Below are 17,238 nucleotides of genomic sequence, written 5' to 3'. Positions count from 1 at the left end.
GACAAGAATTTCCATGTGTACTCATAAAGTACTACAGCAAAAAAGGACTGGGGGTGTGGTTCAAATGATAGAGCACTTGTCTTGCATTTGGACTCTGGGCTAGAGTCCTGAGTCCAAAACCCAAATACAAAGGCTTCTTCCTCCTTTCATTACTATTTCAGAAAGAATACATCATTTCTGATGTGTCAGATAAACCATTTTGCATTCATTTTCATTAATTTTTAACTGCAAGAATATAAGTATAAACAGATGCCAAATATTCAAATTGAAACAAAAAAGTAATCATTCTCACTTTCTGAAAAACCTGCCCTTTGCAAATTCACTGTTAGGACTTACTGGAGTACAGAGGATTTCTAATAATTCTCGATCCATAGGATGTCGCAAATTATAACTACACTCAATGACTCATGCTAACGTATGCTTTTTATGAGATCTGATCTGAACAAAAGGATCTCAAAGAAGGTTTAGGTTGGCCTCAAGCTTGCAATTCTCATGCCCCAGACTCCCAGGTGCTGGGCTTGTATATGTACTACCACACCCACTCATGTTTCAAGCAAATTACAAAAAGAAGTTTTCCAAAAAAAAAAAAAAAAAAAGCTGCACTTATTTCACTTGGTCCTTTTCTGTTGCTACTGCTCTGGTTGTTTTGTAATTGGTGGTGGTAATGGTGGTGGTGGTCAGTTGTAGAGCATGAACTCATGGCCTGGGCACTGTCCCTGAGCCTTTTCTGCTCAAAGCTAGTGGTTATCACTTTGAGCCACTTTGAGCAGCACCACTTCTGGTTTATTGGTAGTTAATTGGAGATAAGAGTCTCACAGACATTCTTGCCTGGGCTATTTTCAAACCAACATCCTCAGATCTTGGTAGGAATAGCTGAGTAGCTAGGATTACAGGTGTGAGCCACCAGTGCTCAGCCGTTCTTCACTTTTTTTTTAATTAAATTTTTTATTGTGAAAATACCATACAGAGGGGTTACAATTACATGGGCAAGATAATGAGTATATTTATTTTTTTTAATTTTTTAAATTTTTTTGGGGTCCGGTCATGGGGCCTGAACTCTGGGCCTGGGCGCTGTCCCTCAGCTCTTCAGCTCAAGGCTAGCGCTCTACCACTTGAGCCACAGCGCCACTTCTGGCTTTTTTTTCTTTTTGCTTATGTGGTGCTGAGGAATCGAACCCAGGGCCTCAGGCATGCAAGGCAAGCACTCTACCACTGAGCCACCTTCCCAGCCCCTGAGTACATTTCTTATCAACCATTGTTGCCTCCTCCTTTGTTTCCCCTTCCCATCCCCCCCCCAAAGTCGTAAAGTTCGTTTTTCAACATAATGACTTGTACATCTCATTGTTGCAATGAGTCCACCTGTATCCCTATTTAAATGGTTTGTTTTTGCCCTTCCCCTCCACAAATTATACCAACATCAAATACAATGAAAGCAGGGGTTATACTAGCAATCCCACTTTTGGGCATTTACCCAAATGATCACAAACAAGGCCATACTAAAGCTACCAGCACAACTAGGTTTATTACAGCATTATTCACCATAGCTAAGATATGGAACCAACCCAGATGCCACTCAGTAGATGACTGGATCAAGAAAACGTGACATATATATATATATATATATATATATATATATATATATGTGTGTGTGTGTATATATATATATATATATATATATACATATATACATATACATATACATATGATGGAATTCTATGCCTCCATCAGAAAGAATGACATTGTCCCATTTGTTAGGAAATGGAAAGATTTGGAAAAAAATTATATTAAGCGAAGTAAACCAGGTCCAAAGAAACATAGGTCCCATGGTTTCCCTTATTTGCAATAACTAGTATATGTCTAGGACAAGCAGAAAAGGTCAAAAGTTATGTACAAAGGATCATGTAAGATTATGTTAAGTGAAATGAACCCCAAGATAGGGACACAAGTGGTTTTTTTCTTTCTTGCTATTGTTTTTAAAGTATTTATAAGGTACTATGTAATTTTTTTGTTTCTTTTGTGTGTTCTTGCCCCACAGTATAACCCCTGTTTTCACTATATTTGATTCCGGTGCCCTGTATCTTGTATATACATTTTTCTAATTTGGGGAGGGGACAGGAAATAACAAAATGCTGAAATAAGGTTACCCAATGTAACAATGAGATGTACAAGACACTATGTTGAAAACGAACTTTACAACTTTAGGGATGGGGGGAGGGGGGAGGGAGGAGTTGGGGAAGTGGGGAGGGAAGGGATGGTAGGGGAAAAACAAAGGAGGAGGTAACAATGCTCATAGGAAATGTACTCATTACCTTACTCATGTAACTGTGACCCCTCTGTACGGTATTTTTATAATAAAACACACACACACACACACACACACACACACACACACACACACACACATACACATACACATATAGCAGCCTGGACAACATTTTAGACCTTGGCTTTAAAAAAATCTACCTTCAAATACTAATGTTAGCTGTAAGATTCAAGCCCATTTAACCTCTCTGAGCCCTATCCATAAAACAACCCATCTGTATGTGGTTATGAAGATTAAAAAGAAAAAATACATGTAAAGTACCTAACACTGAGCCATACACAAAAAAATAAATTAAATTAAATAAAGAGCTCCCTTCAGATGGATGTGGTACCCATGCCTGACATCTCAGCACTGCCTGGGCTACATAGTGCCTTTGAAGCAAGACTGGTTTCCATAGGGAGACTCTGTTTCAAAACCAAAAAAACCCCAAAACACTAAAAGAACTTCCATTCTAACTTCTCCCAGTCATCTCATGCTTCTTTGTCTGCACCTGCTTCTCCATCAAGCTGCTGAGAGGTGGCCATGGAACGTTGCATGTGGCCGGACTAACGCACCTCCAGTTCACTGCTGCTTCGTGTCTGTTGTCCCGGCCTCCGGGAATGGACTTGTCATTGGAAGGAGTAGAAGAGGCAGCGCGGTGGAAGAACTGGCCTTGAGAACAGGACAGGTGAGATGTGGACAAGCCTAGGCAGCTGTGCATGAGCTTAAGCTCCTCGTTGAAGTGAAGACATTTCCAGCGAAAGAGGAGACTTGCTATTACTAACTGACAAGAGGCCCTAGAGAAAGAAGAGAAGGGAAGAAATGGAAAACCGTTGTCTAGAAGGAGACAAAAATGAAAAGATCGCAAATTAATGGCATGTTTTTTGCATTATATATTGAGTGGGGTTTGGATAATAACATAAGTCAATTTATTGCACTTAAATAAAAGAAATCTTATTATAAAGGTGCAGTGCTATCTCACAGAAGTGAGAGTAGATACCTGCTGGGCCTCAGGAGTGAATTTGAAGGAGGAAATTGACTACTGTCATTGCTTTCTCTGGCTCATGAACTTGGCAGCCCACAGGATGAGGTCAACAGATCCTCTTTTTGAGAGCTCAGTTGGACTGAGATCAGAGTCTCCTGGACCTGATTGCATATTTGTAGGTAAAGTGTTGTAGTTGGCACTGAATTTCTCTCTAAGCCAATTGGTATGCTGGAGAGCCTGGGTAAACAGTGTGTGTGTGTATGTGTGTGTGTACTGGTATGTGATGATGTGTGTTGGGGTGTGTGTATGTGTGTATGTGTGAGCATGATGTTTTTGAGGGGTGCTGCATGGACCGTGGACTGTGTTCAGCAGTGGTGTGAGCCTATGTTTGCATAGCTGCTCATAGCACCATCTTGGAGAGTGGCCTGTCATTGTGTACTTCAGCTGAGCAATCAGGCCTTGACCCAGGTGAAGAAAAGAGTGTGTATGTACACACAATTCTCAGGTCATGCAAGACATCACAGAGTCAGCAGTGTTCTGGAATTCTGACAGAAGACTCCCAGTGAATACAATAGACCGGAAGCATCGCCAAATGCCAGTTCTGTGAGATTTCACTGGGAATCATGGCAAGATCCTTAGTTATTTGTAAATGATCAGACACTCACTATAGATTGATCAAAAGTCGAGGTTAGGATGGCATCTGCTCCTTTGGGTGCACTAAGCTAGATATAGCATCCAAATCAAGGGAGTTTTAGTGAAGAAAATGGAGTCATTTAATCTGATGAGGAATACATTTAGGGCTGATTAAATAGTATCCTTTAAATAGGGAAGGATAGTGGGCAGGGAGGGCAGGATCAGGTGACACAGGTGCCTGTCCAGTAGAGCCTCCATAATGGGGTGAAGGCTTATGTACATGACTTTGCAGGCCACCTTCGTCTTTCTGATTGCTCATCACAACAGCCTCTGGGCAGACCTGAGGCGGAGGATGCTGCGCTCTTCCTAGCTAAAGAAAGACTATGTATGAGTCTGCCAATGTCATTTAGCTCACAGGTGGCAGAGTGAAGATGAGAAGCCAGGCATTCTGGTTTCCCATGTGGAGGAGAGGTGGTTAGACCCTGGTGACACGGGTGCTGTGGTGGTGCTTGCTTCCTGCAAAGGACATGGGTTGTCTTTACAGACACCAGAGTCCACATGGGTGACTTTGAAGGCACCTGTGTTCACGACTCTACAGCAGACCAGAAGCTGAGAGCAGCTAGAAGTCCTGTGTTGCTTACCAGCCATCTGGCAAGTGCCGGCATTATTCGTAAGGGAAATGTTGGGTGTGGTGGTTGCATGCCCTGCCCCATTTCTAAGTAATTATATCATTTATTCAAAAGGTGAAATCGCTGCTTTCACCTGTTGGGACAGTGTATCTGATCTTCGGGGCTTAATTTTTGAGAATGGTTACTTCTGGGCTAAGTGCAGAATCAAGTTTTCAGCTATTTGGGGTGTAATCATGGATGGGGGTTTCAATTCAGACACATTTAGTTTGGGGTAAAAATTGTTTGACAGCCTGGCAAGTAGATGCCACACATGATCCTTCACTGGGCCCAAAGTCAGCAAACAAATTAATGTAGTTCTACAAACAGAAATTGAGATAATTAAGGAAACATGAACATGAACTCTCTCCTCCCCATGTGTAAGTCTGTGTGTGAGATACTGTCACTCCAATGTTAAATTGCTCATGAGTGTTTGGGTGTCTATTCTTGCTTTTAGGAGCTTTCACGTCAAAGTACTTATGGTAGATTATCAGGAAAGTTGCAACTTACTTTGCAGTCAGCTGGCAGAAACAATAACTATAGGAAAAGCCAAGGCAGCAAAATGTTCGCACACACCCTGCCCCCTGCCATGAATCCAAAGTAAGGTGCATAGTATTTACACTGATATTTCAACTTGTTGTAGATTTAAATATTTCCAAATGGAAGTCAGGGTCAATGTGGTGGACACACACAATGAAGGTGGATTTCAGGAATGATTCTTCCTGTTTTGCAGCCTGGCAGTGAGAAACTGCAGTAATAAGTGGACAAGTTGGGACAAACCATATGATCTTTTTCTCTTCTCTTAGCCGTGGAAAGCCAGCTCACCAGAGAAGAAAACAAAGGCTATTTGTGTGGTAGATGAACTCATTTATCAGCTGTGTCTCAGACTGGAGAGGCCAAGGGAGGGAGAGGCAGCCTGGTTGTTTCTTTTCTCTTCAACATCTCATCATTCTGATTAACCCCATAGTGTATAGTCCAACCTTTATCAGAAAGAGGCAGGACCAGGTGCCAGGGGTGCACACCTGTGCTCCTAGCTCAAGAGGCTGAGATCTGAGAATTTTCTGCCCAGGCAGAAAAGTCTGTGAGACACTATCTCCAATTAACCAGCAAACAACAACAATAACAACAACAACAAACAGGATTGGAGGCATGGCTTAAATGGAGTTCCTGCTATGAACAAAAATGCTGAGCAAAAGTACAGAAGGTCCTGAGTTTCAAACCCTAGTACTGGCATTAAAAAAGATGAAGAAGGATGGACAGAAGGAAAAATGAAGAAGGAAGGGGAGGAAGAGGAAGAGAAGGAAGAGGAGGAGGAATCATTACCTAACATTCTAATACAACCAGGACTCAAGCCCAGGGAGAAGAACATCTTTGAAATATGCACCTTATTACTTTTTTTTTTTTTTGTCAGTCATGGGGCCTGAACTCGGCCTGGGTGCTGTCCCTGAGCTCTTCAGCTCAAGGCTAGCACTCTACCACTTGAACCACAGTGCCACTTCCAGCTGTTTCTGCTTATGTGGTGTTGAGGAATCGAACCCAGGGCCTCATGTATGCAAGGCAAGCACTCTACCACTGAGCCACCTTCCCATCCCTCCTAATTACTTTTTATTTCCATATAATATTCCTTGGAAGGACATATTTTGTATTTCTTATATAGAATCTACTTTTTTAAGTTTTGCAGTTATAGGGCTTGAACTCAGAGCCTGGGCACTGTCTCTGAGCTCTTTTGCTTACCAACATTACTGATTTTCTCAGAGACAGGTTTGAAAATTTGTTTTCCTTCCATTGTTTTTTCCCCTTCTATTTTATTGATTGCCATTCTGTTTTTTGTGAATTTTGTTCTTCTGCTTATTTTGGATTTCCTTTGTTTTTCTTCTTCTGGTTTCTTAAAGTTGAAGACCTTTAATTAGAAAATGTACTTCTTTTCTAAAATAGATGTTTAGTGCTAAGCTCTGTTTTTTCCACCCAGAATCTCCTACAGTTTTTGTATGTTGTACTTTGATTTTTTTTGTCAATTCAAAATGCTTTTTAGTTACTCTTTTGATTTCTTCTTCAACCTCTGGGTTATTTAGAAGTGTCTTATTCAATTTTCAAATATTTGAAGACTTTTTATATCAATTCTTTTCTTGCAGGGTAGAGTTTGAGAAAGGATCTTGTTATATATTCTAGTAAAGCCTCAAATTTAGAACCTTCCTGCCTGCATCTCCCACATGCTGAGATATCAGTCACGTACCACCATGCTTGACTTCTGTCCTTTCTCAATACAACAGGACTGAATTTTTCTGCTGTGATTTCCCATATTTCCTAAATTTTGGTGCCTATATTCTGCTACTGTTTTATTAAGTATTCTTTAAAAAGTGGTAAGAATTATATTCTCTGTACTTCTTCATAAATATAAAATGACCGTTTTGTCCCAGACAATAGTCTTTTTTTGAATGTGTGCTGGTTCTGGGGCTTGAACTCAGAGCCTGGCCATTGTCCACAAGCTTTTTTACTCAAGGCTTGTATACTACCACTTGAGCCACAGCTCCACTTCTGGCTTTTTTGGTAGTTAATTGAAGATGAGTCTCACAAACTTTCCTGCCCAGAACCATTATTCTCAGATCTCAGCCTCTGAGCCAGGTGTTGGTGGCTCACACCTGGATTCCTATACTGTGTAATAAGTGATACACTGTTACTTGAAGGCAAACTTTGATGAATTGAAGATACTATTCATCCCCCGGCTACAACTGAAGCAATGCAACAAAGAGTTATACCTGATCATGATAAATAAATCAATAAAAATATTTATTTGTACCAAAAATAAGGTGGAAAAAAAGGAAAGACAAAGTACAGAGGATCAAGTGAAAAAATAAGATGGTAGAGTTAAATAGAACCATACTAATAATCACAATAATTGCAAGTGACACTTGTCAAATTGGATAAAAATTTAACACTCGTCTGTATGTTGCTGACAAGAATCCCACTTTCTTAGCTTGGCGTGGTGGTGCATGTTGTATTTCTAACTACAAAATCTGAGGCAGAGCTACATAGCTTAAAAAACAGCAACAACAAAAAGAACTAGGGCATGGTTGGCAAGCCTCAAGGCCTAGAGTTCAAATTTCAGTACTTTCTGAAAGAATCCCATTTTCAATTAAATATAAAAAGTTTAAAAGTCCAAGCATAGAAAAAGATACTTAATATTAACTCTAAACAATAGAAAGCTGGAGTTATATGAATATCAGGACAACTAGACTTCAGAGCAAAAGAATACAGGCTCTCACCTATAATTCTAGCTACTCAGGAGACTCTGATCTGAGACTCTTATTGTCTTATCCATGAGACTCTTATATCTAATTAGTTACCAAAACCTAGCTGGAAATGGAACTGTGGCCCACATGGTAGAGCACTAGCTTTGAGCAAAACAGCTGGATTTTTCTCCTCCAAATCCTGGTACTATTGTTGACATGTGTTTTACTTCCATACATGCTACAAACTCACAATTGGCTTTATGGGATGTGCAGGATTATTCTTTGAACAATTATGGAAACTTTTTAAAGAATTCTTTAAAAATACAAAATAAAATCTTACGCATGAAGAACTAGGTGTAACTAGATGGGGGTAACAGCTTCCTGTTTTCTTTTTTTTTTTTTGGTTGGTCGTGGGGCTTGAACTCTGGGCTTGGGCGCTGTCCCTGTGCTCTTCAGCTCTACCGCTTGAGCCACAGCACCACTTCAGTTTTCTAGTGTTTTATTGGAGATAACAGTCTCACGGACTTTCCTGACCAGGCTGGCTTTGAAACGTGATCCTCAGATCTTAGCCTCTTGAGTAGCTAGGATTACAGGCGTGAGCCACCGGCACCCGGCTAGCTTCCTGTTTTCTGAAGGACATCCTTTAACACTTTTTGTCTGATGATGAGTCTTGTTAGACTGTGTGCCTGAAAACGTCTGAAAGTTGTTATCTTTTCTAGAAGACATTTGAACAGGTATACAAATCTGGGTTGATGGTTTTTGCCTTTCAATCCTGTAAAGTTGTTGTTCTAGCTTGTATCTACACCTTGCTGATTGTTTCTGACAAGCAATCTGCCAGCATTCTTAGCTTTCTTTGTCTGCCCATCATGTATCTGCCCCTCCTTTGCTGGCTGCTGTTTGGAATATTTCATCACTGGTTTAAGCAATTTGATTATGATGTGCTACAGTTTTTCTTCATGTTTCTTTTATTCAGAGTCCGTGTTGGATCCATGTTTGTGTAGTCATCAGATTTGGAAAACATTCAGCCTTATTTCTCCAAGTAATTTTTTGTTTCTTCCTCATACTCTTTGAGAGACACTCCAATGATAAGCTGGAGGTTGCCCTAGTATGCTCTGTTTATCTTGTTTCAGCCTTAAATTATTTTTTGTTTGTTTTGGCTAGCTTTTAGTAGCCTATTTTCTTTCTTTGTGTTACTGTGGATTGAATCTATTTATGTTTCTAAGATCACTACAATATTTTTTCCTTCTCTAATGTGAGATTTGTTGTTAAGCCCATTGGGTATCCTTTTCAGAATATATATTCTAGTTATGGGGCTTGAACTCAGGGCTTTTAACTCTCACTGAACTTGCTTTGCTCAAAGCTGGTGCTCTAATGCTTGATCTAGGGTTTCAACTCAGTTTTAAACTGGCTAATTGAAGATAGAGTTTTAAACACTTATCTCTGTAAGCTGGCTATGATGTTCTGTTCTCAGCCTTCTGAGTAACTAGGTTTACAAACATGAGCCACTATTAGTTGGTACAGACATTATGATTTTATTTTTTAATGCCTGATATTTTCTCATCTCTGCTCTCCTCTCCACCTACTCTCCCTTCCTTTCTTCCTCTCCTCCCCACTTTCTCTTCCCTCCTTCCTGACTTTCCCTCCCCCTCTTTCCTTTCCTCCCTCCCTCCCTCTCTCTACCCTCCATGCCAGTACTGGAGCTTGAACTCAGGGCCTGGTTCAGCTGTTTTACTCACAGCCATTGCTCTATCATTTAAGCCACACGTCCAGTCTCCTTTTTCTATTTTTCATGACACCATCTTCAGCTCCCTGAAGATGTGGGACATACTTAAGTAACTTTTAATGTCTTTACCAACTAGTTGTATCCTATCTTTCACTTCTAGTTTCTATCTATCTATCTATCTATCTATCTATCTATCTATCTATCTATCTATCTATCTATCTATCTATCTGGTGGGTTTTATTTTCCTAATCCAGTTATTGTGACTATTACCTCCTTCAATGATGGGTACTGTAGTATATAGAGATCTATAAAGATCCCTGAATTTTGTTGTCCTTTTTTTTGGGGGGGGGGTGTCCGGTCATGGGGCCTGAACTCTGGGTCTGGGCACTGTCCCTCAGCTCTTCAGCTCAAGGCTAGCACTCTACCACTTGAGCCACAGCACCACTCCTGGCATTTTTTTCCTGCTTATGTGGTGCTAAGGAATCAAACCCAGGGCCTCAGGCATGCAAGGCAAGCGCTCTACCACTGAGCCACCTTCCCAGTCCTGAATTTTGTTTTTGAATGAAGCAGAGTTTTTTGGAAGCTGCTTGATCTTTGGGGGATGTGCCTTTAAGTTTATCAGAGCTGTGTTTAGTCTAGGGCTAATTTTTCCTACCCCTGAGTGTTGTATTTGAACCAATGTCTATTAATTCTGAGTTTTCCACTCTGGCTGGTGGGAACAGGAACTACTATTATGTGAGTTACTTTCCTAAATTCTTCTAATTTCTCCTAAATTCTACCAAGCACTGGGTAGTTTCCCCAGACAAATGCCCAGGGCAGGATTCAGCTGATGCTCAAGGGAGACCCTTTTCAGTGTTTTGGTCTTCTCTGTCTCCATGTAGCTCGCTCTCTGCTGTGTGAACATTAACTTTCCAGGCGTCCCCAAGCTCCCAGATCTTTTTCTTTCATCAAGGAGACCCCTGGCTCTGCCTAGATTCTCCTTCCTTACCTCACATCCTGGAAACTTGCTACAGTAGGTTGCCAGGACTCAATTATTCATAGTAATGGATTCCCTGTTGTATACCAATTATGCATGCTTATACTTATTTAATTTAGTACCCATGAGTACAAACAAGCTTTCCAAGTGGTACACTGAGAAACATGAGACTGGTCCTCTTCCTAGACTTATGACTAAAGTCTGTTGCTCCTTCTGCCATTATCGTACCTTTATTTAAGATTTCCTGATTTTTTTCTGGTTTTTATTTCTTGCTGTGTGTCCATACCTCTCTGTGCACCTCACTGTCACACCTCAAAAACTTGGGGAAATCAAAGATTTTTCTGCTGATAGCTTGGCAAAGGAATGTCTCGTCTTTCTAGATAAAGAAAAACAAATATAATGTGAAGTTTAAATTTCAACGTAGCAGACAAAAACCATAGTTTTTGCCCCCCCCCCGTATTTGGCAGTGAAGGAACTGAATGTCCTAAATAGACTGATATAAGTGGAATTAAATATTTTTTAGTAAAAGCAAAAAAAGCTTGCTTTAGTTAGTTACCTGTAAGTTATGAATTGTTCATCGGATTTCCCCACTGAAGGTCCTAAGATTGGAAATCAAATTAGGAAGCATGTAAATAGTCACTTTAGCACAAATACCCCACTGAGGGACACATGAGGAGGTGGTATTAGGCAAAAAGGGAGGTTAGATCTAAGATCCTCTTGGATGCCACATACAGCATGAGTTGATTCTGAAAGCAAGGAGGAAATGTGGCTGGGCTGCAGCATGAAGATAGATGTTAGGTAACAGCTCTCCCAATTCTGAACAAAAAAATGGGTTCAGATTTATATGTGGCTATTATAACATTGGGAAGTGTGGTAAAGATAGAGAGGCAGAGACTGAGCTGAGAAATACTTAGGAGATACTTTCTGGAGATGTTAGTGTCCAAGCCAATGTGGGGAATGCAGGAAATGGTTCCTTAAGGTAGAAGGAAGGGAGCATCCTGAGCTGGATAAGAAGTCAAGAGAGAAAGGACAGGCCTCAGGGCCTAAATAAGATCGATTCTGGATAGTTAGCAAAAATGCTTGATAGACCCTTCATCTGTCATGGACACATAATGTTGGCAGGCGTGCATGTTAGTTCTGCTGTCTTCCTAAACGTTGAATAGCAAGGCCACGTCTTATTTATCTTCCTGCCTACTATTCTGCCTGAAGCTGTGGGAGAGGCGGGTGGGTCCACAGGAGGGGTGAAGGGAAAGCCACATTTGGGGAAGATCACCCGTGGAGAGAAGAGTAGACTGAGAGAACCAAGAAGAGATGCTCACATGTGGGATGAGAGTTGGAGAAATGAGTAAACTGGTGATTTCCCATTGTCATGTGGTGGGCCCTGTGATGTACCACCATGGTATAGTCCTGATGCTGTGTTGCTATTTACCCACGTTGCCCCCTTTGTCTATTTTCAGTATTATCACAAAGGCTTTTTAGAGGTTGTGTAGTGATCATTTAATTAATTACTTCACTGACTGCTTGGGGAGTGGGTTACAGGCATGGAGTAATCAGACACTGCAGAGAGGCAGAAAACTACTAGAAGGAAAGGTGTGTGTGTGTGTGTGTGTGTGTGTGTGTGTGTGTGTGTGTGTGTGTGTGTGTGTGTGTGTGTGTGTGTGTGTGTGTGTGTGTGTGTGTGTGTGTGTGTGTGTGTGTGTGGTTTTTCTGCCTCTTAGTGTGGGATCAAGAAAATAACTCTGATTTTGAGATTATAAGGGCTATACTGAAAAGATTATACAGGCCAACTTCTGCTTTAGAATCATAATCTACTCTACTTAAAGTAAGAGCTATACTGAGTTACTTTCATGAAGCAGCAGCTTCCTTAAAATTTCACATTTCTGGTATTTGTTTAAGAGATCAAACATGTGAGGACATCACTTTAAAGAAAACAATATTTTAAATAACGAAACATTGTAAACAAATAATTTCAGTGCTCACAATCTGTCCACCTCCCACCACATCCCATTCAGTTGCCCATTACTGATGACTCATAAAAATCCAGCTGCTGAAACTGCGTAGGATCTTCTAGGACCTCCTCAGACTGGATTTATCAACTCTCCATACTGGTCTTGCTTCTTTTCTAACTAATGTAACCCTTCTGTGATGAGGATCTGATGGCCACCTTACAGAACAGGCTTTCCCAGTCCAGTGGCCGAGTCTGCATGGAATGCACAAATGTTTCTCTGGCTTTTTTAGCCCTATTAATCAACAGTATAATTAACACCTGTAATCTCTGTTCCTTCTCTCCTGACAAGCACAATCTGATAGATGGAAGGGTGACAAAGCAGTGTGTGATTCACACTGAGAGTGAGGTAAAGGAGAGGCTGAGAGACTAGATGAATGCAGAGTCATGGGAAATGCAATCAGAATGAGCTCTGTGGCTCTAACATACATCTGAATACATGCAAAGAAGTTTGTGGTAAATGCAGCTTTATACACTGCTTCAAATTCTAAAAGTTTGAAGTACTATGTACATTTCTAAGAAACTCAGAACATGTAAGACCAGATGGATTCTTGTTGCACACCTGGGGTCAGTTATTGTTACGGGCGGAAGGTGCCACTTATTTCCTGTGCTGGATTCTGTTCACAGCAGCTTCTGGCAGCTTCTAATGTATAGGCAGAAGACTTCTGAGGCTGGTAGATTATTTCTAAAAGATCAGGCTGTTTGCTAATTGGGAAAAGATAAAGTAAGTAGGTTAAATTTCAGTAGTTTTCTTGGTCATGCCTACCCACCAATGATTCCTCCTTAATGCTCCTACTTATTTCCATTTGCAAATACTGTATTCAATATGTCCTTCAAAAGAATGCATCAGCTGCTGCATTTGGCCTTGAATTGATTCATTTCATTCATTGGGTGTTGACTATCCCCCAAGGGCCACCATGCTGAAGGCCTGGTTGCGCGTCTGTGGGGTTGTAAGAGGTGAGGCCTCATGGGAGAAGTTAGGTCAGTGGGACATGGTCTTGAAGGGGTATTAGAATTCCAGTCACTTCTACTTTCTTTGCTTCCTGGCTTCCATGAGGCAAATAGGCCTCCTCTGCCTTATGTTTCTACCAGAGTATTCACACAGGCCCCAAACAACAAGGCCAACAATCTGTAGTTAGAAATCTTTGAAATCATGAGCCAGAATAAACTCCTTTCCTTATTAAGGTGACTAACATACCATTGGCTAGTTAATAAACATGAATGAAGTTAGCAAAAGACAAATTAAAAAAAAAGAGTCCCCACATTTACACATATGGACATTTCATTCAAAAATCAGAATCTCTGGGTCTCCTGGAAAAATGAGTATAAATACCCTGGACCTTGTTCTTCTATGACTGCAGCCTCTTGGAGCTGAGGAGGGGCTGTCTCTGTGAATGATGGACATATGCTGCACATTTCCGCCTCTTTTTTATAATGTATGTGACTTACCTGGTCCCTGTGGGCATCTGAGATTGTCACCTGGACATCCAAAGTATTGTCTTATTTTCTCACACATCTTAATAATTGTCAGCTGTTAGCCTGTTTGGTAAATCATGATGGATGAATGTAGAAGCTAGCCCCAACTAACTATCCCTCTCAAAAGACTATTCCAAGGCAATATTGCCTGCATACCACCTGGAAAACTATCTGCAGAATGCTCTTCTGTGAACATCTTCTGATTGAAGTACAGTCCTTGCCCCCTATCCAATCAATGCTCCCTATTTCTAATGGATTCCATCTTTTTTTTCTAGCTCATATTTCCCTCATTCCCCATGCAGCCCAACTTCCTCCCATGCCACATTCTGACCCTGTCTTATCTCCAGCTAAGGGACTCCATGTACTTCCGTATGCCTTTCTTGCTAAACCTGCTCCACCCACTTCCTGCAACCCATTTCTCAAGTGCTACTTCCCTGAGGATGCTTTTCCTCATTTCTTCAATAAGATGTAACTCAACAACATTTGTGCCAATGTGCTTTGGATGATAGGTAGGTAGGTACATACCTTAATTCTGCCTTTGGATGTGCAGAGATCTGCTTCCCCATTTCCTGTCAACCCACAGCAGAAATAACATCACAGCCATTATAATTATAGTGCCACCAAAACAAACTGTCCAATATATCAAAAGGGAAATTCAAAATATTAGACTAAAGGAATCCATTTCCCTCTTAAGGAGAAAATGCTATCAATAAGCTATTTTATTCCTTTCCCATACAGCATGGAAATATATTTTTCCTCAAATATTTTACTAACTTAACTGAACTTATCCTTTATTATATCATTTTCCTGATGTTTCAGAGTCTTGATTGCTTTTGTGGAGAAGGGACAACACAACATCGAGTGTGGTACCTGTAATCCTAGCTACACAGGGGCTGAGATCTGAGGATTGCAGTTCAAAGCCAACTCAGGCAGTAAAGTCCATGAGACTCTAATTCCAATAAACTACTCAGAAAAAGCCAGAAGTGGTGCTGTGGTTCACATGGTAGAGTATGGTGAGAGAGAGAAGGGTATTTACAGTCTCCTATTCTCATTCTACAGATTACGCATCATTTCTAAAGAATTAAACACACACACACACACACACACACACACACACACACACACACACACACAAACACAAACACACACAACTTTTTCCACTGGAGAATTTTTTTCTTCACTGCAGTTGAGAGACCAAAATTGTCATCACCAATATGGGCCAAGCTGACCCTTTGTGAGATGATGTAATAAGAAAGACATGCCATCACCTGTGTATTCTTGGAATGAAAAAAAATCATTAGAATTTTATTAAAATTATCTCACCTGACCAAATTGTCTACCAAACAACTGATCTAAACTCTTTGAGTAAGTGCATCTGGGAACCCTTACAAAGGGAAACTTTCCTAATTAAAGGGATCTAAGGAGAGGTTATTCAGCCAGTATGGTGGCTCATGCTTATAATACTAGCTACTTGGGAGGATCATGCTTTGATACCAGCTTGGGAAAAAGTTTTCCCAATGCCTATCTTGAGCAATAGCAGCAAAATGCTCTTCTGTGAACATCTTCTGACTGAAGTCTAGTCCCTGCCTGGCATCCATCCAATCAATGCTCCCTATTCCTAATGGATTCCACCTCCTTTTTCTAGCCCATATTTCCCTCATTCCCCATGCAGCCCAGCTTCCTCCCATGTCACATTCTGACCCCATCTTATCCCCAGCACAAGGATGTCATGAGCCAATTATCCCAACTGTGCAGGCAGCATAAATGATTTCCGTCCAGGCTGGGTTACATATAACTGAAGAGCCTATTTGACAAATCATAAAAGGAGGAAGGGTTACAGGTGTAGCTCAAGGGGCAGAGGCATAGGAGCAAGCATAAAGCCTGAGCTCAAAACCCAGTACTGCCAAAACCAACCAAACAAACCCAAGTGTTATTGATACAAATGTGAGATAGGATCCTCTAGAGGAACCAGAGCTGTACAGATGGTTATTGGTGGGTTTTTTTTAATAGGAACTACATATTAGACAAATTAAAAATAGTGAAATATTGTGTTGGGGGATGTGATCCTGGAACTCAAATTCAGGACCTGGGTACTGTCCCTGAGCTTCTTTTGCTCAAGGCCAGTACTCTACCATTTCCAGCTTTGTGGTGTTTAATTGGAGGTAAGAGTCTCCCAGCCTTTTCAGTGGGACTGCCTTTGAACCACAGTCCTCAGATCCCAGCCTCCTGATTAGCTAGGATTACAGGCATGAACTACCAGTGGCAGCTCAAAGTAGTGAAAATTTAAGATTCTGACTCAATTATATTTGTATGAACTCACTCTTTCCTAAAGTACTTTGCTATCTAGAAATAGACCTGAGAACAAATTACAGTTAAAATGTTTTGCTCCACTGAGTTGAATCAGGATTTCCTTAGGAAAAAAATGCAATCTGGTTGTAGGCAAGTAAGTGGACATCACAAGCTTAAAAAAACACAGTGGGGAAGTGTACGGCTCTTAGTTCAATCCTAGTTCTTTAAAAACAATCTATCTGCCTCTCTCTCTCTCTCTCTCTCTCTCTCTCTCTCTCTCTCTCTCTCTCTCTCTCTCTCTCTCACACACACACACACACACACACACACCATATTTGGTTGGGACAATACTAAGAGAGGACAGAGAATGCTGGGTAAATGTCAATCCCTGACTGAAACCAGCCAAGTCCCAAAGTGGACCCTTTGCTTTATTGATATTGGGACATTTTGCCTAATGAGAATGGATTGTTAGTACAAAAAGAATCACAGATAATTTTCATTCTTCCTGATAGAAATGATAGAGCAGCTGGTGGGAGCCGTCTGGCTGTCCCCTAAGTCAGTGACTACAGTGAATTTTTTGTCTGGAGTAAAGGGAAATTACAGAAGGACATGGCAGCCCAGCTGGCAGTTCTTAACAAAAATCAGTGTTTTGGGGTGGCCTGAGTTTCAGGCAGTGAAAGGAACCATTTAACAGCTTACTTTTAGTTTCAGAAGCCAGAGATACTTTCATTACTGCTATCCTCAGGCACAGACTTTTAAATTAAAAAAAAAAAAAAAGACAGTAAGTTCAGGATGTTAATGGCCGATCACCACAGAAGCATCTCTACAGCAGAAACACATTAGAGCTTACCTGTCAATCTTAGCAGCATGCCAGATTGTATTGAGTGTTTGGAATGAGGAAGTAAGAAAGATGACAGGTGAACTAACAGAGGAACTAGGCACTAATACCTTAAA

The sequence above is a fragment of the Dipodomys merriami genome, unplaced genomic scaffold (assembly GCF_024711535.1).
Source record: "Dipodomys merriami isolate MVZ:Mamm:240054 unplaced genomic scaffold, mDipMer1.0.p SCAF_2, whole genome shotgun sequence".
NCBI lineage: Eukaryota > Metazoa > Chordata > Mammalia > Rodentia > Heteromyidae > Dipodomys > Dipodomys merriami.
Note: the sequence above shows the minus strand (reverse complement) of the source record.